This window comes from Phyllobates terribilis, unplaced genomic scaffold, assembly GCF_046119375.1.
Source record: "Phyllobates terribilis strain yellow unplaced genomic scaffold, ASM4611937v1 Scaffold_2__4_contigs__length_985480577, whole genome shotgun sequence".
In the NCBI taxonomy this organism is placed as follows: domain Eukaryota; kingdom Metazoa; phylum Chordata; class Amphibia; order Anura; family Dendrobatidae; genus Phyllobates; species Phyllobates terribilis.
In genome coordinates, this window is record NW_027362762.1 from 375699560 (window position 1) to 375722716 (window position 23157).

Consider the following 23157-nt stretch of genomic DNA (forward strand, 5'->3'; position numbering starts at 1 on the left):
TGAAAATAATATTTTTCTCCATCTAGCTCTGAAAAAATATTTGGCCTTCTAGCAGTGTGTGGGGCTTATTCTAGTAGTCCATCTATACTGACCTCCATCAGGTTACAAATTGAATATAATATTTTTCTGCATCTAGCTCTGAAAAAATATTTGGCCTTCTAGCAGTGTGTGCGACTTGTTCTATTAGTCCATCTATACTGACCTCCATCACGTTGCAAATTGAATATAATATTTTTCTGCATCTAGCTCTGAAAAAATATTTGGCCTTCTAGCAGTGTGTGGGACTTGTTCTATTAGTCCATCTATACTGACCTACATCACGTTGCAAATTGAATATAAATTTTTTCTGCATCTAGCTCTGAAAAAATATTTGGGCTTCTAGCTTTGTGTGGGACTTGTTCTATTAGTCCATCTATACTGACCTCCATCAGGTTGCAAACTGAATATAATTTTTTTCTGCATCTACCTCTGAAAAAATATTTGGGCTTCTATCTGTGTGTGGGACTTGTTCTATTAGTCCATCTATACTGACCTCCATCAGGTTGCAAATTGAATATAATATTTTTCTGCATCTAGCTCTGAAAAAATATTTGGCCTTCTAGCAGTGTGTGGGACTTGTTCTATTTGTCCATCTATACTGACCTCCATCAGGTTGCAAATTGAATATAATATTTTTCTGCATCTAGCTCTGAATAAATATTTGGCCTTCTAGCAGAGTGTGGGACTTGTTCTATTATTCCATCTATACTGACCTCCATCAGGAAGCAAATTGAACATAATTTTTTTCTGCATCTACCTCTGAAAAAATATTTGGGCTTCTAGCTGTGTGTGGGACTTTTTCTATTAGTCCATCTATACTGACCTCCATCAGGTTGCAAATTGAATATAATTTTTTTCTGCATCTAGCTCTGAAAAAATATTTCGTCTTCTAGCAGTGTGTGGGACTTGTTCAATTAGTCCATCTATACTGACCTCCATCAGGTTGCAAATTGAATATAATTTTTTTCTGCATCTACCTCTGAAAAAATATTTGGGCTTCTAGCTGCCTGTGGGACTTGTTCTATTATTCCATCTATACTGACCTCCATCAGGTTGCCAATTGAATATCATTTTTCTCTGCATCTACCTCTGAAAAAATATTTGGGCTTCTGGCTGTGTGTGGGACTTGTTCTATTAGTCCATCTATACTGACCTCCATCAGGTTGCAAATGAATATAATTTTTTTCTGCATCTAACCCAGACAATAGTTTTGGCCTAATACCACAGTTTGGTCACTCATCTCTGCTCGGTTCCCATCCATTGTTTTTTTGTGCAAACAACTCCAGAGTTGTGAATTAGTTAACCACCTAAATGAGTGGAAAAAGGCCTGCTGCTGGTGGAAAGGGGAATAGGCGTGTTGGGAAGGGGAAAAAAGGTTGTTTCCGTGGAGTAGGTGTTAAAGCAACAGTAACATCAGCAGAAGAAAGACCATCTTCCAGCAAAACTAAAATGTCTACTTCTTTTAGCGGACAATGTGATAAGATCCTTTTCTTACGGCCACACCAATCGCTACAATTTCCAGATGAGGCACAAAAACAGCAGGTGCTTCAAAGGATATCAAGTGCTCCTTAAGTGGGCTCTCCTCCACATCAACTTCAACATCACAAATACTCCAGTCCTCAGAGGTGTCACCACAATCGCACTTGCTTCCTCACAGCTCCCAAATCTCCAGCTGCCCGTCTGAGTATGAGGTAGAACAGATGGTTGAGTCTGCAGAGCTGTTTACTCATACTATAGCCTGGGAATCAGAGGTCGGCTCCAGCGCTTCTGTGAATCCAGATGAGGAAATAATCTGCACTGATGCCCAGAATTTTTATGAGTCGGATCCAGGACCAGACGCAGAAGGTGCTGACCATAATATAGACCCTCATTCCCAAACTGTAACTCCTGTTGGTGGAGACAATGAGGAAGACGATGATGAGACTCAAATACCTGATTGAAGCGACAACTTTAGTTTTTTGTCAGGGCAGGAACAGGTTGGCTCTGAGGACGACGGGTGTGATAACACACAGGGTGATGATCATGAGGTTGGAGATCCCACTTACTGTCAACCCACAGTCAGCCAAGAGATGAGGTCAGCAGAGGAGGTGGAGGAGAATGCTCGTGACGACGAGGTCAGGTTGCGCCTTCCTGGACAGAGACGTAGTACTGGAAGCACGTCAACAACTGCATCCTCAAACACAACTCTGCCTCTCACCACAAGTCGTGGTGGCTCTTCAGGTCGCATGGGTGCTAAGCCTTGCATAGCCTGGGCATTTTTTCAGATCGATAAAGATGACCCAACTCGTGTTATTTGTAACATTTGTCAGCAAAAGTTAAGTAGAGGCCAAAAAATACATAGTTTGAGTACTTCATGCATGAACCGGCACATAGACATGAAGCATAAGTTGCAGTGGGAAGCTCACTGTGCTACAATGCGGCCTAGCCGGCCGGGCCAACCACCGTCTGCCGCATCTTGTGCATCCATGGCCTCTTCATCCTCTGTGACTGGGGGGACAGCAGTCACACTTGTTTTGGGACACAGACCTGCCACCTTTTTACCCACAACAGCCAGCGTGATTGGCAGGTCATCATTTTCTTTGGAGGTGGTAACACCAGCTGGTGTTGAGCGCTGTCCGACATCGATAGCACCACCTTTGGATCAAGGCAACCTAACATGTCCACCTGCATCTTCCTCACAGACCGGCAGTTTGCCGGGGACACACTTATCAACCCCGTCTAAGCACAACAGCCAACCCTCAGTCCCTCAGATGTGGACCAGTAAAAGACCATTTCCTCCTAGCCATGAGAAAGCTAAGAGGTTGAATTTCACCATCTGCAAGCTCTTGGCTACAGAAATGCTGCCTTTCCGCCTGGTGGACACAGAGGATTTTCGAGACCTTATGTCCGTCGCAGTGCCCCAGTACCAGATGCCCAGTCGGCACTACTTCTCAAAGAAAGGTGTGCCTGTGCTCCACCAGCATGTCGCACACAACATCAACGCTTCATTGAGAAACTCTGTGTGTGACAGGGTGCATTTCACCACAGACACTTGGACGAGTAGGCATGGACAGGGGCGTTACATGTCGCTGACTGGGCACTGGGTAACTATGGTGACAGCAGGACAAGGGGCTGCTGTCCAAGTCTTGCCGTCCCCACGAGTTGTGCGTCAATCCTCTTTATCTCAAAGTTCCTCCATTGCTTCTGCCTCCTCAACCTCCTCTCGGTCCTCCACCTGCACCCAAAGCCTGTCTGGTCATGCCACAAGCTTTCTAACTGCGCAGAAGGGATCCTGCACACCTCCCTACTATGCTGGCAGTAGGGCTCAATGTCATCAGGTGGTTTTTACTTTGAAATGTCTGGGAAATGTGAGTCACACAGCTGAGGAGTTGTGGTCAGCTCTGGAGAACCAATTTCATGAATGGTTGTCTCCACTGGACCTGAAACCAGGGAAGGCCGTGTGCGACAATGCTGCAAACCTGGGTGCGGTCCTTCGCCGGGGCAATGTCACACACGTGCCTTGTATGGCTCATGTGCTGAACCTGGTTGTCCAGCAATTTTTAGCCCACTATCCCGGACTAGATGGCCTTCTGCAGAGGGCACGGTCGCTGTGTGCTCACTTCCGACATTCGCATCCCGCAGCTCAGTGACTTACATCTCTACAGAAGTCTTTGGGCCTGCCACTTTACCGGCTAAAATGCAATGTGCCTACCTGGTGGAATTCAACTCTGCACATGTTGCAGCGACTGTGGCAGCACCGACAAGCCCTGGTGCAATACGTTCTGACGTATAGCCTGGGCCAACGGGATCCAGAGGTGGGGCAAATCACGCTGGAGGAGTGGTCTCAGATCAGGGACCTATGCACCCTTCTGCACAGTTTTGAAATGGCGACGAAGATGTTTAGTGGTGACGATGCCATTATCAGCATGACTATTCCAGTGATTTACATGCTGGAGCACATGTTAAACAGAATTCGGAGTCAGGTGGTGGCACAAGAGGAGGTGGAGGAAGTAGAGGAGGAGGAGTTGTATGCGGAAGGGCTAACATCTGCAAGGTCCAGACGGTCGGCATCACCAAGGCGGCAGGCATGTGAGGGTGGGTTAGATGGTTTTACCAGGGTGCATGGTAGCAGCCAAACTAGTGAGGAAGGTGCAGGAGCCCAGGAAGAAGTGGAGGACGAACTGATGGAAGACTCATCAGATGAGGGAGACCTTGATCACATTTCTGTTGTGCGAGGTTGGGGGGAGAGGACAGAGGAAGGAAGCATGATTGTTACCTCGCCACCAACACAACAGGGACTTGGTGATTCTGGATGCGCAAGACACATGAGTGCCTTCTTGCTGCACTACCTGCAACATGACCCTCGAATTGGGAGAATTAGAAATAATCCTGACTACTGGGTTGCCACACTGTTAGATCCCCGGTACAAAAGTAAATTTGCAGAAATTATTCCTGCCATAGAAAGGGATGCACGCATGCAGGAGTATCAGCAGAGACTGTTGTAGAATCTTACATGTGCTTTTCCACAAAACACCAGTGGTGCACCTCACAGTTCCAACTTGCCAACCGTGGGACCGTTGAGTGTTCAGCACTCAAACCGTAACAGAACCACAGTATCTGCTGGTAACATCAATTTTGCGGAATCATTTCACCACTTTTTAGCTCATCCTTTGCAAGGCCACAGGAGACAAGAAGTCTGACACATAGTCAACGCCTAGAGACGATGGTACAGGAGTATCTCCAAGTAAACATTGAAGCCATGACTGTGTCACTGGACCCTGGCTCTTTTTGGGCTTCCAATCTGGATAAATGGCCGGAGCTCGCCACTTACGCCTTGGAGATGTTGTCATGCCCCGCAGCCAGTGTTCTGTCTGAACGTGTGTTCAGCGCTGCTTGTGGTGTGCTGACAGATAGGCGCACGCGGCTCTCCACTGATAATGTAGACAGACTCACGTTCATAAAGATGAACAAATCATTGATCCGAAATGACTTTTCTACCCCTGTGTCATCCTGGGGAGAGTAAAAGCTTGATTATTGGTTAAAATCACCTCACCAACCGTTTTAAGCTTTCAAATTACTAATCATGTTTATCTGTATCTTGGTTGGAAAATAATTTGGGCTTTGTAGCAGTGTGCAGTACTGATTCTATTAGGCCATCTATACTAAGCTCCACCAGATTTAAAATTAATAATAATTTTTAGCTGTATCTAGCCCGGAAAATAATTTTGGGGCTCCGAGATGTGCAAGACACATAAGTGCCTTCTTGCTGCACTACCTGCAATATGACCCTCAGATTGTCAGAATTCGAAGTAATCCTGACTACTGGGTTGCCACACTCTAAGATCCCCCACACTCTTCGATCAACCTTTTCATTTTAATAAAGACCAAAAAAATGGTCATTTTTGAAATTATAAGCATTAGCAGGTTATTAGAAACTGAAATCAAACAGTTTTCAACTCAAAACTTTATTCTAGGTGATGTTACATTTGCACATAGGACCCCTTGTTCGAAAGGAGCTTCTGAACTCTCTCATCCATTGAATTTGTCAGGTTTTGGATGGTTTCTGCTTCAATTGTTTTGCATGAGGACAGAATACCCTCCCAGAGCTGTTGCTTAGATGTGAACTGCCTCCCGCCATCATAGACACTCCTTTTGATGATGCTCCAGAGGTTCTGAATGGGGTAGAGGTCAGGGGAGCATGGGGGTCACACCATAAGTTTGTCCCCTTTTATGCCCATATCAGCCAGAGATGCAGATGTGTTATGTGCTGCATGAGACGGTGCATTATCATGCATGAAAATGATCTTGCTGCGGAATACACGGTTCTTCTTCTTGAACCATGGCAGGAAGTGCTGTTTGAGAAACTCCACATACATTATGGAGTTCATCTTTACCCCTTCAGGGATCCTAAAGGGGCTGACAATCTCTCTCCCCATGATTCCAGCCCAAAACATTACTCCACCTCCTCCTTGTTGGCGCTGTAGCCGTTTTTGCGTGGGGTGTCCATCAGCCAGCCATCCTCCACTCCATCCATCTGGACCATCGAGCGTTGCACGGCACTCATCCGTGAACAAAACAGTTTTGAAATCAGTCTTCATGTAATGTTTGGCCCACTGGAGCCAGTTCTGCTTGTGTGCAGTGGATAGAGGAGGTCGACAGGATGGCGTACGCACAGCTGCAAACTTCTGAAGGACCCTGCATCTTGTTGTTCGGGGGACATTGGAGGCACCAGCAGCTTCAAAAACTTGTCTGCTGCTATGACAAGACTTTTTTGCCGCTGCTCTTTTAACCTGACGTAATTGCCTGTAGGAAAGAGTCCTCAATTTGCCCTTATCCGCACGCACATGTGTGTACTGTGAATCAGCTACATACTTCTTGATTGCCAAGACACTTCATCCTGATCATCGCACAATGTTGATTGTAGTCATGCCTTGACCTAAACACTCCACAATTTGTTTCTTCTCAGCAGCCGACACATCCTTTTTCTTTCCCATTTTGGCAGAAAATGTAGGCTGCGTAATAATGTGGGACAGCCTTCTTAAGTAGTCTTGCCGTTCATTGGACACACTTGCCAAACTAATTAGCACAGGTGTCTGCAATTGCTTACAGTGATATAAAGAGCCCTGACACACATCACCATCAATGAGTCAAAGGTAGTGATTAGTGTTGAGCCACCCCCGTAGTGTTCGAGTTCGGTTCGGTTCGTCGAACACCTTCGAACACCGTTAAAACCAATGGCAGGCAAACAAAAACACATAGAAACACATAGAAAACACCTTCAAAGGTGTCCAAAAGCTGACAAACTGCTCAGAAGACATAACTAACACATGGAAAAGTGACAAGTACATATAGTCATGCGAAAATAAAAGAGGTAGAGGAGTAAAAGGAGGGGGAGACACAGATATAGGCATGTCATGCCCTTCTAAAATCCAAAAAGTGAGAAGCCGACACGGCCAGTCCGCTCCTGCCCGTGCCACCTCCGTGTCGCCGGGTTTGTGCCAGAGCCGCGGTGAACCCTGACGGCCAGCCCCCTCTCCCAATACTGGTGCCTGTCCGCTGGTGGGTCGAGCGAGCCCCCCTGTGGTGGAGGCAGCTCTAAGCTTTTTAATTTAAATTGTCTCTCTAATTTGAATGAATACACTTTAAATCCATTTACAAGGATCTATTGGAGGGCAAGTCTCATGCCAGCAGCCGCGGTAATTCCAGCTCCAGTAGCGTCCACTAAAGCTGCTGCAGTTAAAAAGCTTTTATAAGGATCGAGCTCGGCTGTCCACCGCAAGGCATCCTACTGCCAGTCCCAGCCCCTATGCCTTGGGGTGCCTCCTGATGCTCTTCACTAAGTATCCCATGGTCCCGAAGCATTTCCTTTGAAAAAATTAAGTGTCTAAACTACAGGTGGTGCAGCTTGCTTAACAGCCGGGATAATCCGCTCACTAGCAGACACTGCTACTAGGCACAAAGTATTTCCTGGGCTAGATGCAGTTAAAAATTTGTAATTAGATACTCTCGTTGGATGCTGAGAAAGCATTCCATAGAGTCTCCTGGCACGCCATATATGATTCTCTTAAAAAGCTTGGGGTAGGGGTCTAGGGGACCCTTTTATAGCCAAAATCACGGCCCTGTATCGCAATACGTCACCTAGGCTGAAGATAAATGGAACTGTAGCACCCTGAGGGCTCGGTTGCTACAGACGTATTGCACCTCACCCAGAGGTGTGATATCTCACTCTCAGGTAAGGATGGAGTGTGGATCAGGACCCGACACCTGCATGCATTACACCACATTGCCGTGGGGCAGGGCGACCAATATGCCCCTGAGATGGGCACGACAGTCCCTGTCCCTGGCTGGAGTGGGGGGAGGGAACACTGAGGAAGGGGAACCCTGTAGTGCAGGAGCAGGGAGGAAGCAGTTCCTGGGTGCATTGAGAAGGGAGTATAAAAGGTGGGCACCATCTTAGTTCAGTGCAGAGAAGTCTGAGCAGAAGTGGCAGGGAGCAGGGGCTCTGCATGAGCTCTGCTCCGGAGGCGGGCCTAGTAACAGAGGCCCAGGCCTGGAAGAGGGAGAAGGAAGGAAGAGGAGCGGAGAAGGCTCCAGTAACGAGGAATGAAGGGATCCCAGGGGTGCAGACGGGCGAGTCGCCACCGCACGCCCGAATCCACCTGCGTGGAGGGGTCAGGCCAAAGGGGGAGACCGGTCCCCGAACTAGTGGAGGCAGGAAACGACCCTCAGCTAGAAACCGGAGGCTCTGACATTTTATGTGGCGCAGCCCCTCGCTACACCCGCTAGGAAGGCACCACATAGGGTCAGGGAAACTGGCGCCAAGTTTACCAAGAGGAGGCCCGAGGCAGCCGGACAGAAGTGTTGGTAAGAAAGGCCAGACAAAGGACACACAAAGGGGGTCCTGTGAAGTGCTCCAAAGTTATCTGGGAGTTGTCTGAGCCCCTCACCTGGTGAGCACAGTACGACGTGGGCAGCCGTTACCTGCAGACGTGGTCTGGATAATAAGAACTGTGAGTAAAGGCCCTGAACTGCATCACTGACTCCGTGTCGTTACTGCTGCTGCCCTGCACCATCACCCCCATCCTCCGCATACACTGCCCTGAGGCTATACTCCTCCCGTGGGGAGTTATGCTACGCTCTGCTGCACCCACAACACCAGCCTCAGTGGTCTGCCCTGTAGCGACGGTTCACTCTGACCGCAATCCACGGGTGGCGTAGTCGGACATTTAAACATGAAAACCACATAAATAGTTCCGCCACTGGTTTGACCGCCCTGAGCCACGGAACTGGGTCGCCGCCACGAAGACTACAACCACCAGCATCCACCAAAAAGGGTCCGGCTCCGGGTGTCCCAAGGCCCAGGGGGTGCGTCAGAACATTTTCATCACCTTTCACAATCACCAATGGGACAAGGCAGTGATGTCCTCTGTCCCCTCTCTTATACATCCTAGTGACGGAGCACCTGCTCTCATCAATTCGCCATAACCCCAATATTAGGTGGATTGAGGTGGGAGGCACCGAGTACAAGTGCTCTCTATTTGCTGATGATGTCCTAGTATATATCACTCAATCACATATATCCATCCATGCTGTTATGGCTGAAATAGATCACTTTGTTACTTGGTAAAATTTTAAAATCAATGCAGCGAAGTCTGAGGCCCTCGATGTCTCCCTCCCCAAATCCATATAGGATTCCATCCAGTCCAACTTTCCCTTTGCCTGGCCCTCACAGGGTATCAAATACTTAGGAATTCCTATTCATAGAGACCTCTCCCATCTATGTTATCTTAATTTTGGGCCCTTTATTGAACAACTCCATACAGACCACGGTTGGCAAGTTAGAACTGTAAGATTCACTACGTGAAACACTGGTGTTTTGTGGAAAAGCACATGTACACTGCGTTCCAAATTATTATACAAAAAGTGTTTAGGAGTGATAAGGGAAGAATTTGTTTGTTTGTCAGTTAAACTCATTGATGGTGATGTGTGTCAGGGCTCTTTATATCACTGTAAGCAATTGCAGACACCTGTGCTAATTAGTTTGGCAGGTGTGTCCAATGAAAGGCAAGACTACTTAAGAAGGCTCTCTCACATTATTAAGCAGCCTACATTTTCTGCCAAAATGGGAAAGAAAAAGGATGTGTCGGCTGCTGAGAAGCAACAAATTGTGGAGTGTTTAGGTCAAGGCATGACTACAATCAACATTGTGCGATGATCAGGATGAAGTGTCTTGGCAATCAAGAAGTATGTAGCTGATTCACAGTACACACGTGTGCGTGCTGATAAGGGCAAATTGAGGACTCTTTCCTACAGGCAATTACGTCAGGTTGAAAGAGCAGCGGCAAAAAAGCCTTGTCATAGCAGCAGACAAGTTTTTGAAGCTGCTTGTGCCTCCAACGTCCCCCGAACAACAAGATGCAGGGTCCTTCAGAGGTTTGCAGCTGTGCATGCGCCATCCTGTCGACCTCCTCTATCCACTTCACACAAGCAGAAACGGCTCCAGTGGGCCAAACATTACATGAAGACTGATTTCAAAACTATTTTGTTCACGGATGAGTGCCGTGCAGCGCTCGATGGTCCAGATGGATGGAGTGGAGGATGGCTGGTTGATGGACACCCCACGCAAACACGGCTACAGCGCCAACAAGGAGGAGGTGGAGTAATGTTTTGGGCTGGAATCATGGGGAGAGAGATTGTCGGCCCCTTTAGGATCCCTGAAGGCGCTAAAGATGAACTCCATAATGTATGTGGATTTTCTCAAACAGCACTTCCTGCCATGGTTCAAGAAGAAGAACCGTGTATTTCACAGCAAGATCATTTTTCTGCATGATAATGCACCATCTCATGCTGCACATAAAACATCTGCATCTCTGGCTGATATGGGCATAAAAGGGGACAAACTTATGGTGTGACCCCCATGCTCCCCTGACCTCTACCCCATTCAGAACCTTTGGAGCATCATTAAAAGGAGTGTCTATGATGGCCGGAGGCAGTTCACATCTAAGCAACAGCTCTGGGAGGGTATTCTGTCCTCATGCAAAACAATTGAAGCAGAAACCATCCAAAACCTGACAAATTCAATGGACGAGAGAGTTCAGAAGCTCGTTTCGAACAAGGGGTCCTATGTGAAAATGTAACATCACCTAGAATAAAGTTTTGAGTTGAAAACTGTTTGATTTCAGTTTCTAACAACCTGCTAATGCTTATAATTTAAAAAATGACCATTTTTTTGGTCTTTATTAAAATGAAAAGGTTGATCGAAAAGTTTGGGGGATCTAAGAGTGTGGCAACCCAGTAGTCATGATTACTTCGAATTCTGACAATATGAGGGTCATGCTGCAGGTAGTGCAGCAAGAAGGCACTTATGTGCCTTGCGCATCTCGGAGCACCAAAATTATTTTCCGGGCTAGATGCAGCTAAAAATTATTTTTAATTTTAAATCTGGTGAAGCTTTAGTATAGATGGCCTAATAGGATCAGTGCTGCACACTGCTACAAAGCCCAAATTATTTTCCAGTCAAGATACAGATAAACATGATTAGTAATTTGAAAGCTTAAAATGGTTGGTAGGGTGATTTTAACCAATCATCAAGCTTTTACTCTCCCCAGGATGACACAGGGGTAGAAAAGTCGTTTCGGATCCATGATTTGTTCATCTTTATGAACGTGAGTCTGTCTACATTATCAGTGGAGAGCCGCGTGCGCTTATCTTTCAGCACACCACCAGCAGCGCTGAACACACGTTCAGACAGAACGCTGGCTGCGGGGCATGACAAGATCTCCAAGGCGTAAGTGGCTAGCTCCGGCCATTTATCCAGATTGGAAGCCCAAAAAGAGCAAGGGTCCAGTGACACAGTCGTGGCTTCAATGTTTACTTGGAGATACTCCTGTACCATCGTCTCTAGGCGTTGACTATGTGTCAGACTTCTTGTCTCCTGTGGCCTTGCAAAGGATGGGCTAAAAAAGTGGTGAAATGATTCCGCAAAATTGATGTTACCAGCAGATACTGTGGTTCTGTTACGGTTTGAGTGCTGAACACTTGACGGTCCCACGGTTGGCAAGTTGGAACTGTGAGATTCACTACGTGCACCACTGGTATTTTGTGGAAAAGCACATGTAAGATTCTGCAACAGTCTCTGCTGATACTCCTGCATGCGTGCATCCCTTTCTATGGCAGGAATAATTTCTGCAAATTTACTTTTGTACCGGGGATCTAACAGTGTGGCAACCCAGTAGTCAGGATTATTTCTAATTCTCACAATTCGAGGGTCATGTTGCAGGTAGTGCAGCAAGAAGGCACTCATGTGTGTTGCGCATCCAGGAGCACCAAGTCCCTGTTGTGTTGGTGGCGAGGTAACAATCATGCTTCCTTCCTCTGTCCTCTCCCCCCAACCTCGCACAACAGAAATGTGATCAAGGTCTCCCTCATCTGATGAGTCTTCCATCAGTTCGTCCTCCACTTCTTCCTGGGCTCCTGCACCTTCCTCACTAGTTTGGCTGCTACCATGCGCCCTGGTAAAACCATCTCCCCCACCCTCACATGCCTGCCGCCTTGGTGATGCCGACCGTCTGGACCTTGCAGATGTTAGCCCTTCCGCATACAACTCCTCCTCCTCTACTTCCTCCACCTCCTCTTGTGCCACCACCTGACTCCGAATTCTGTTTAACATGTGCTCCAGCATGTAAATCACCGGAATAGTCATGCTGATAATGGCATCGTCACCACTAAACATCTTCGTCGCCATTTCAAAACTGTGCAGAAGGGTGCATAGGTCCCTGATCTGAGACCACTCCTCCAGCGTGATTTGCCCCACCTCTGAATCTCGTTGGCCCAGGCTATACGTCAGAACGTATTGCACCAGGGCTTGTCGGTGCTGCCACAGTCGCTGCAACATGTGCAGAGTTGAATTCCACCGGGTAGGCACATCACATTTTAGCCGGTGAAGTGGCAGGCTCAACGACTTCTGTAGAGATGTAAGTCGCTGAGCTGCGGGATGCGAACGGCGGAAGTGAGCAAACAGCGACCGTGCCCTCTGCAGAAGGCCATCTAGTCTGGGATAGTGGGCTAAAAATTGTTGGACAACCAGGTTCAACACGTGAGCCATACAAGGCACGTGTGTGACATTGCCCCGGCGAAGGGCCGCACCCAGGTTTGCAGCATTGTCGCACACGGCCTTCCCTGGTTTCAGGTCCAGTGGAGACAACCATTCATGAAATTGGTTCTCCAGAGCTGACCACAACTCCTCAGCTGTGTGACTCACATTTCCCAGACATTTCAATGTAAAAACCGCCTGATGACGTTGAGCCCTACTGCCAGCATAGTAAGGAGGTGTGCAGGATCCCTTCTGCACAGTTAGAAAGCTTGTGGCATGACCAGACAGGCTTTGGGTGCAGGTGGAAGACCGAGAGGTTGAGGAGGCAGAAGCAGTGGAGGAACTTTGACATAAAGAGGATTGACGCACAACTCGTGGGGACGGCAAGACTTGGACAGCAGCCCCTTGTCCTGCTGTCACCATAGTTACCCAGTGCCCAGTCAGCGACATGTAACGCCCCTGTCCATGCCTACTCGTCCAAGTGTCTGTGGTGAAATGCACCCTGTCACACACAGAGTTTCTCAAAGAAGCGGTGATGTTGTGTGCGACATGCTGGTGGAGCGCAGGCACACCTTTCTTTGAGAAGTAGTGCCGACTGGGCATCTGGTACTGGGGCACTGCGACGGACATAAGGTCTCGAAAATCCTCTGTGTCCACCAGGCGGAAAGGCAGCATTTCTGTAGCCAAGAGCTTGCAGATGGTGAAATTCAACCTCTTAGCTTTCTCATAGCTAGGAGGAAATGGTCTTTTACTTGTCCACATCTGAGGGACCGAGGGCTGGCTATTGTGCTTAGACGGGGTTGATAAGGGTGTCCCCGGCAAACTGCCGGTCTGTGAGGAAGATGCAGGTGGACATGTTAGGTTGCCTTGATCCAAAGGTGGTGCTATCGATGTCGGACAGCGCTCAACACCAGCTGGTGTTACCACCTCCAAAGAAAATGATGACCTGCCAATCACGCTGGCTGTTGCGGGTAAAGAGGTGGCAGGTCTGCGCCCCAAAACAGGTGTGACTGCTGTCCCCCCAGTCACAGAGGATGAAGAGGCCGCGGATGCACAAGATATGGCAGACGGTGATTGGCCCGGCCGGCTAGGCCGCATTGTAGCACACTGAGCTTCCCACTGCAACTTATGCTTCATGTCCATGTGCCGGTTCATGCATGAAGTACTCAAACTATGTATTTTTTGGCCTCTACTTAGCTTTTGCTGACAAATGTTACAGATAACACGAGTTGGGTCATCTTTATCGATCTGAAAAAATGCCCAGGCTATGCAAGGCTTAGCACCCATGCGACCTGAAGAGCCACCACGACTTGTGGTGAGAGGCAGAGTTGTGTTTGAGGATGCAGTTGTTGACGTGCTTCCAGTACTACGTCTCTGTCCAGGAAGGCGCAACCTGACCTCATCGTCACTAGCATCTTCCTCCACCTCCTCTGCTGACCTCATCTCTTGGCTGACTGTGGGTTGACAGTAAGTGGGATCTCCGACCTCATCATCATCACCCTGTGCGTTATCACACCCGTCGTCCTCAGAGCCAACCTGTTCCTGCCCTGACAAAAAACTAAAGTTGTCGCTCCAATCAGGTATTTGAGTCTTATCATCGTCTTCCTCATTGTCTCCACCAACAGGAGTTACAGTTTGGGAATGAGGGTCTACATTATGGTCAGAACCTTCTGCGTCTGGTCCTGGATCCAACTCATAAAGATTCTGGGCATCAGTGCAGATCATTTCCTCGTGTGGATTCACAGAAGCGCTGGAGTCGACCTCTGATTCCCAGGCTATAGTATGAGTAAACAGCTCTGCAGACTCAACCATCTGTTCTACCTCATACTCAGACGGGCAGCTGGAGATTTGGGAGCTGTGAGGAAGCAAGTGCGATTTGGGTGACACCTTTGAGGACTGGAGTATTTGTGATGTTGAAGTTGATGTGGAGGAGAGCCCACTTAAAGGAGCACTTGATATCCGTTGAAGCACCTGCTGTTTTTGTGCCTCATCTGGAATTTGTAGCGATTGGCGTGGCCGTAAGAAAGGGATCTTATCACATTGTCCGCTAAAAGAAGTAGACATTTTAGTTTGGCTGGAAGATGGTCTTTCTTCTGCAGATGTTACTGTTGCTTTAACACCTACCCCACGGACACAACCTTTTTTCCCCTTCCCAACACGCCTATTCCCCTTTCCACCAGCAGCAGGCCTTTTTCCACTCATTTTGGTGGTTAACTAATTCACAACTCTGGAGTTGTTTGCACAAAAAAACAATGGATGGTAACCGAGCAGAGCTGAGTGGCCAAACTGTGGTATTAGGCCAAAACTATTGGCTGGGTTAGATGCAGAAAAAAATTATTTTGAATTTGCAACCTGATGAAGGTCAGTATAGATGGACTAATACAAATAGTCCCACACACTGCTAGAAGCCCAAATATTTTTTCAGAGGTACTGTAGATGCAGATAAAAATTATTTTTAATTTGCAACCTGATGGAGGTCAGTATAGATGGACTAATAGACCAAGTCCCACACACTGCTAGAAGCCCAAATATTTTTTCAGAGCTAGATGCAGAAAAAAATTATTTTTAATTTGCAACCTGATGGAGGTCAGTATAGATGGACTAATAGACCAAGTCCCACACACCGCTAGAAGCCCAACTATTTTTTCAGAGCTAGATGCAGAAAAAAATTATATTCAATTTGCAACCTGCTGGAGGTCAGTATAGAAGGACTAATAGAACAAGTCCCACACACTGCTAGAAGCCCAAATATTTTTTCAGAGCTAAATGAAGAAAAAAATTATTTTTAATTTGCAACCTGATGGAGGTCAGTATAGATGGACTAATAGACCAAGTCCCACACACTGCTAGAAGCCCAAATATTTTTTCAGAGCTAGATGCAGAAAAAAATTATTTTTAATTTGCAACCTGATGGAGGTCAGTATAGATGGACTAATAGACCAAGTCCCACACACTGCTAGAAGCCCAAATATTTTTTCAGAGCTAGATGCAGAAAAAAATTATTTTTAATTTGCAACCTGATGGAGGTCAGTATAGATGGACTAATAGACCAAGTCCCACACACCGCTAGAAGCCCAACTATTTTTTCAGAGCTAGATGCAGAAAAAAATTATATTCAATTTGCAACCTGCTGGAGGTCAGTATAGAAGGACTAATAGAACAAGTCCCACACACTGCTAGAAGCCCAAATATTTTTTCAGAGCTAAATGAAGAAAAAAATTATTTTTAATTTGCAACCTGATGGAGGTCAGTATAGATGGACTAATAGACCAAGTCCCACACACTGCTAGAAGCCCAAATATTTTTTCAGAGCTAGATGCAGAAAAAAATTATATTCAGTTTGCAACCTGATGGAGGTCAGTATAGATGGACTAATAGAATGATGCTATGCCCAAAAGATTTTACTTCACTAGGTGCAGTAAAAAAATTGGTATTCTATACACAGGTGTTATATCTTGCAACACAGATAGGCTACTCCACTGACTAACACACTCTGCAATAGGCCAAAAAGGATTTGCTTTGCTAGATTCAGCCAAATGCTGTGAAAAAAACTTGCACAGCACTGGCACAGACCTGCCTGGCAAAAACTGATAGGAACTCATGTAACCTAGTCCTGAAAAGGACTCCAATTACAATTAGTCTTTACTCCCACAACCTATCTATTTAAGAGCACAGACCTCCCTGATAAAAGTCGTAGAAAATGCTGTAACCTAGTCCTTAAAAGGACTGCAATCACAACTATTCCCTACTCCCAAGCTATCTGTATATTTGTGCGAAAATTGGCTTGAAATTAACAAGGTATAGCGCACACAGCAACAGCGGTGCCGTCTAACACGCAGCTGCAGCAGTGAGAAAATGGTGGCGACGGGGAAAATGGCTTGGTCTTATAGGGCAAGGACATGTGACATACACTGCCAATGACACATGCCCTTGCTTGTGTGAAAAAAAGCACTTCGCTCCGTGTGTGCGCTGCTGATAGGCTGACAGATTGCACCTCCCCACTGCAAATGCGGGAAAGAGAAAAAAAAATGGAGATCTTCATTGTTCCTGCAGAGATCCATCCCCTGCCCCTCCCCCCACCCCGCTGTACACTCAAACTGCGTATTAACATTAATTTTCATCATTACTGAGAAAAAATCCAGTTATGATTTTGGTGCATGAACAGTTATCGAACATAACCTCGAACAGCCGAATTTTTCTCAAATTGTTCGTGTTCGCCGAACGGCTCGAACACCGCCCAAAACAGCTCGAATTTGAGATTGGCGAACAGTTCGAGTAGAACAACGCTCATCTCTAGTAGTGATGGCAAGCACTATAAATACCACCCAATTGGAAAACGTAATTATGGAAGGTAACAAACACCTACAGTGAAACATGGTGGTGGCAATGTCATGGTTTGGGGATACTTTTCTGCATCTGCCATTGGAACTCTGCATAAAATTGATGGAAATATGAATGCTACCATGTACAAGGATATACTGGAGAATGTAATGCTGCCACATGATAAAGCCAAAGTAGTCAGGGGAGGGAAATTCCAGAAAGACAATGATCTCAAGCACACATCCAATTAAGTCAAAAATTGGTTAGCAAATTAAAATATTCGCCGGTTGCATTGGCCAAGCCAATCACCTAATTTAAACCCAGTAGAGCACCTTTGGGATGAGTTAGGGTGACGAGTTGGGGTCCGTACCCATAGCAATAAAAATGAATTGTTTGCAGATTTGCAAATGGAATGGCGCAAGACCCTTCTAGATGTCTTAAATACCCTAGTGGCTCCAATGCCCTGTGATTGTGGTGCAGTAATTAAAGCAAGAGGTTATGCTACAAAATTTTAAGTTATGGCATTGTAAAAAATTAATTACTCTCTATGTTGTGATCAATAAAAAGTATATCCAAAACTTTTTGCAGTCAGTTTTCTTTAATTAAATGACCATACCTATATTCAAAAGCATTTTGGTTAAAATTAACGTCTTGCATGATGACAACTTCATGCACTTTCAATTCATCACCAGGGAAATGGCATCACAACAACCAGACAGACGTCTCTGCTGATTTCTCCCCACATCCCATCTGTGTACAACACGTGACTGCTGCATCCAATCACTGGGCTCACTGGTGTCACCTATCTTAGCCCCATCACTGGACCCAGTGATTGGCTGCAGCAATCATAAGTTGTAGCCCGGCTTCAGTAAGTAAAAAAAATGTTTCTTTTTTATAATGGACAACCACATTAAATACATTGATTAATTTTTATTATGCAATTTTGACTCTAACTTGATATATTTTTACATCTTAGTAAAAAAAATCTTTTATGCAAGTTTTGCAGTTCAAACAAAGTATTAAAAGTTTACAATACAATATTACAATGCAAGAATATGCATCACAAACAATGTCATAGCAGGACAAAATGAAATATAGAAGGAAATTTGCCTAAAGAAATGTACAGTCTTACTTCAGTTAAAATGTAAAAAGTATGCTAAATTTTTTTTTTTACTGAACAGTTCTTTGCAAAGAAATTGTGATTTTAAAATGTCATCAGTTTGCATCAATAGTGTGAAGGGGGCAGGGGTTATTGTGCAAAATAAAAGGGCTTCCAGCATGTAGCCTTTGAATATCATTTACTTAACTGGAGCTTTTGAAATGTGTATAATTATCGTAGCTAAAAAAGGTGTATTCTTTGAACTATGGGTGCCTTAATTTATTGAACTGATTCTTAAGCACATTTGGTTTACAGCATTTACAAACTGCAGAGAACTGGAATGAATTTAACTGTTCAAAGGAGTTGTTATTCCCTTCAAATGACATTTAATAAACCGAATGTCATAGATGTTATACATAATGTACAAAACAGTGGCCACCATATTGACATTATTCTTTCCTGTAGAAGGGATCTCTGCCTTAATGTAAGTTATTCTGGCTACTTAGATCTTTTAAAAGTTTTTTAAAAGTCGCTTGAAATTATTAGGAATAATGTCGATAAAACAACTAATTGTTTTTCCATCAAAAGTCCAGTTGAAATTTAAAGGGTTTGTCTAGTACTTTTACACTGATGGCCTATCTTTAGAATAGGTCATCAATGTCAGATTGGTAGGGGTGCGACACCTGACTCCTCCGTGGATAAGCTGTTCCTGGTACTGGTGGCGGCTGGATGTGATCAGTTGCGGAGTGGAACAGTATACTGTATAGTGGCCGCAGTAGTGTACTGCAGGTCCACCCCTATTGATTCCAAATGCAAATGCATCAAATAACATTTATACAAGTGAAAATTCCCTGCCAAATTTGAGTGATCTATTGAATTTGAATTTTAAAAGATTACATTTGTCTGTAAGATGATGCCTGAGTTTTAAGAGTTGTGTAATGCTTGTGAGGGCTAGAAAACTAGCCCTTGTGTGTGAGAGACTATTATGCAGTAACTGTGGAGATAGGACTGCAAGAGTATGCAAAGTGCCTAACATGCTTGCTTCTGCAGGAGATTGCTACTATCACAGAGACTTTCCTAGAGTAAAAAGTGATTTGCAGCAAATTGTCAGAAGTGGAGATGGGTGAATGTATTCAAGTGGAATTAAATTCTACTCAAATTTTACAAAAATATGCATTCTGGAGAATATGGATTTTGTATTATTCTTTCCTCACAAATTCATCAAATATAGATTCCAAATTTGGCCTCCACTTTCCTTAACAGTAGAGTGCTGGAAAAATGTTAAAAAAAAAAACATACCTGTCTGCTCACCTCTCCAGCTGTCTTGTTCTCCATTCCATGCCTTCGTCGTGCCGCATTTATGACTGGGTATTCTCTTTAGGCCAGGACTTCCGGACATGAGCAGGCCACTTGAGATCCTTGCACCTTGGGGTTTGAAGAGCATGTTACGGAACATTCAGTTCATGGAGAACAACTTATTTTGTCAGATTTGCTCAGAGCTTTCCACTTCCTGCCGACTCCAACTCAAAAATATCTCCCGGATCTGCACATTCCTCAACCACGAATATGCAAAAACATTAGTGCATGCCCTCATCATCTCATGCCTCAATTACTGTAACCTACTGCTCTGGGGCCTCCCTTCTAACACTCTCACACCCCTCCAATCTATCTTAAACTCTGCTGCCAGATTAATGCACATGACCCCTTGCTATTCCCGGCCTCTCCTCTCTGTCAATCCCTTCACTTGCTCCCCATTGCCCAGAGACTCCAGTTCAAGACCCTAACCTTGGCATACAAAGCCATCCACAACCTTTCTCCTCCATACATCTGTGACCTAGTCTCCTGGTACTTACCTGCACGCAACCTCCGATCCTCACAAGATCTCCTTCTCTACTCCCCTCTTATCTCCTCTTCCCACAAACGCATACAAGATTTTTCCCGTGCATCCCCCCTACTCTGGAACTCCCTACCCCAACACATCAGACTCTCACCTGCCATGGAAACCTTAAAGCCACACTAAGAAGAATTAAAATTCCCCCAAAAATTCAAGAAAAAACAGCAAAAGAGGGCAGCAATGTTTACCTGCCCAGATCTTCAAAGCCAAATGCACTACCAGGATGCAGCATTTAGTGTTTAGAGTAGGACTCGTAAGCATAAGGACCCTTGACGTGGGTTACGAGCTTACGTATTTTGGCCAAAATATCAACTTATACCTCATATATTGTGTATATATATATATATATATATATATATATCTACGGTACAGACCAAAAGTTTGGACACACCTTCTCATTTAAAGATTTTTCTGTATTTTCATGACTATGAAAATTGTACATCCACACTGAAGGCATCAAAACTATGAATTAACACATGTAGAATTATATACTTAACAAAAAAGTGTGAAACAACAGAAAATATGTCTTATATTCTAGGTTCTTCAAAGTAGCCACCTTTTGCTTTGATGACTGCTTTGCACACTCTTGGCATTCTCTTGATGAGCTTCAAGAGATAGTCACCAGAAATGGTTTTCACTTCACAGGTTTGCCCTGTCAGGTTTAATAAGTTGGATTTCTTGCCTTATAAATGGGGTTGGGACCATCAGTTGTGTTGTGCAGAAGTCTGGTGGATACACAGCTGATAGTCCTACTGAATAGACTGTTAGAATTTGTATTATGGCAAGAAAAAAGCAGCTAAGTAAAGAAAAATGAGTGGCCATCATTACTTTAAGAAATGAACGTCAGTCAGTGCGAAAAATTATGAAAACTTTGAAAGTGTCCCCAAGTGCAGTTGCAAAAACCATCAAGCGCTACAAAGAAACTGGCTCACATGAGGACCGCCCCAGGAAAGGAAGACCAAGAGTCACCTCTGCTTCTGAGGATAAGTTTATCTGAGTCACCAGCCTCAGAAATCGCAGGTTAACAGCAGCTCAGATTAGAGACCAGGTCAATGCCACACAGAGTTCTAGCAGCAGACACATCTCTGCAACAACTGTTAAGAGGAGACTTTGTACAGCAGGCCTTCATGTTAAAATAGCTGCTAGGAAACCATTGCTAAGGACAGGCACCAAGCAGTAGAGACTTGTTTGGGCTAAAGAACACAAGGAATGGACATTAGACCAGTGGAAATCTGTGCTTTGTCTGATGAGTCCAAATTTGAGATCTTTGGTTCCAACCACCGTGTCTTTGTGCGATGCAGAAAAGGTGAACGGATGGAATCTACATGCCTGGTTCTCACCGTAAAGCATGGAGGAGGAGGTGTGATGGTGTGGGGGTGCTTTGCTGGTGACACTGTTGGGGATTGAAGGCATACTGAACCAGCATGGCTACCACAGCATCTTGCAGCAGCATGCTATTCCATCCGATTGGTGTTTAGTTGGACCATCATTTATTTTTCAACAGGACAATGATCCCAAACACACCTCCAGGCTGTGTAAGGGCTATTTGACCAAGAGGGAGAGTGATGGGGTGCTGCGCCAGATGACCTGGCCTCCACAGTCACCAGACCTGAACCCAATCGACATGGTTTGGGGTGAGCTGGACCGCAGAGTGAAGGCAAAAGGGCCAACAAGTGCTAAGCATCACTGGTAACTCCTTCAAGATTGTTGGAAGACCATTTCCAGTGACTACCTCTTGAAGCTCATCAAGAGAATGCCAAGAGTGTGCAAAGCAGTCGTCAAAGCAAAAGGTGGCTACTTTGAAGAACCTAGAATATTAAACATATTTTCAGTTGTTTCACACTTTTTTGTTAAGTATATAATTCCACATGTGTTAATTCATAGTTTTGATGCCTTCAGTCTGAATGTACAATTTTCATAATCATGAAAACACAGACAAATCTTTAAATTAGAAGGTGTGTCCAAACTTTTGGTCTGTACTGTATATATATATGTGTGTGTTTGTTTTTGCACTTTTTTATTCCAGAGTGCAGCCAGGCCCATCAGTACGGGCTTTGTAAACTAGGGTGTCTGTTCCCAGGGGGTGCACTTGGATAGTATCGGGCAGCCCGCCTAGTCGAATATTATGGGCGTAACTAATAGGCTGTAAGCCGGATACTGTGCACTACCCTAGTGTGAATAGCACCCTATACAATCCTTTTTTTGTGAAATTTAAATACTAAGCAGTCACCCCCTCCATGAAATGGTAGGCTGTGAGTGATTGTCTCATCAGTATTTTGCACCTGTGTAGCCGCCATCTTTATGTGGGTCTGCTGCATCCTGGTAGTGCATTTGGGTTTGAAGATCTGGACAGGTAAACATTGCTACCCTCTTTTGCTGTTTTTTCTTACCATGGAAACCTTCAAAAGGAACCTGAAGACCCACCTTTTCCGACAAGCGTACAACCTGCAGTAACCCTCACTCCACCATACTGTTGCACGACCAGCTCTACCCCCACCTACTGTATCCTCACCCATCCCTTTTAGATTGTGAGCCCTCGCGGGCAGGGTCCTCTCTCCTACTGTACCAGTCGCTGACTTGTATTGTTCATGATTACTGTAATTGTTTTTGCTATCTATACCCCCTTCAAATGTAAAGCGCCATGGCGCTATAATAGTAAATAGTAATAATCTCTAGTCATAAGTGCAAGCAATGTGTCCTGAGTCTCAGCCCACTGGAGCAGATAACATCTACCTCTGCTCTAGTCAAGCGGTTGTCTCTATTGAGATTGTGGAATCCATCAAGCTTGTTGTCTTATATAAAACCACGAGATCAGAGTGTCATCCGTGTGACTGCTTTTACCATCAGTGTGTAATCCGTGTGTCCGTTTTTGCCATAAATGTGTCATCCATGTGTCTGTTTTTCCCATCAGTGTTTTTCATGGATGGATAAATAAATAAATAAATGACAAAGCTTTTTCTATCTTTTGCAATGTTAAATATGGACAGTATACGGATGCCATCCATCTGCTGTATGTGTTTTTCACTGACCCATAGACTTGTATTGGCCCTTTTCACCTGTCATACCATAAAAAAACGGACATGTCTGTGTGAGTTTTTCAAAGACATTCGGTCTGTGAAAAAATGCTGACATGTGAATAGCACTATAGATTATAATGTGCAACATGGATGTCTGAATGAGGCCTAACATAAATACATGCTTTAGACATGATGAAGAAGACATCATGTAATTGAA

At 45.1% G+C, this 23157-nt stretch overlaps 1 long non-coding RNA gene across 2 annotated transcripts in view; it reads right to left on the reverse strand.

The window, feature by feature from the left end:
• LOC141252301 (uncharacterized) overlaps positions 1-23157 on the reverse strand; it is a 557231-nt gene that overhangs the window by 368761 nt on the left and 165313 nt on the right. The window contains exon 2 of one of the 2 annotated variants that reach the window (XR_012313745.1): positions 19341-19454. This is a non-coding gene — a long non-coding RNA (uncharacterized lncRNA). Of the gene's footprint in view, positions 1-19328; positions 19455-23157 lie in introns of both variants that reach the window. The other variant, XR_012313741.1, reaches the window with a different exon arrangement.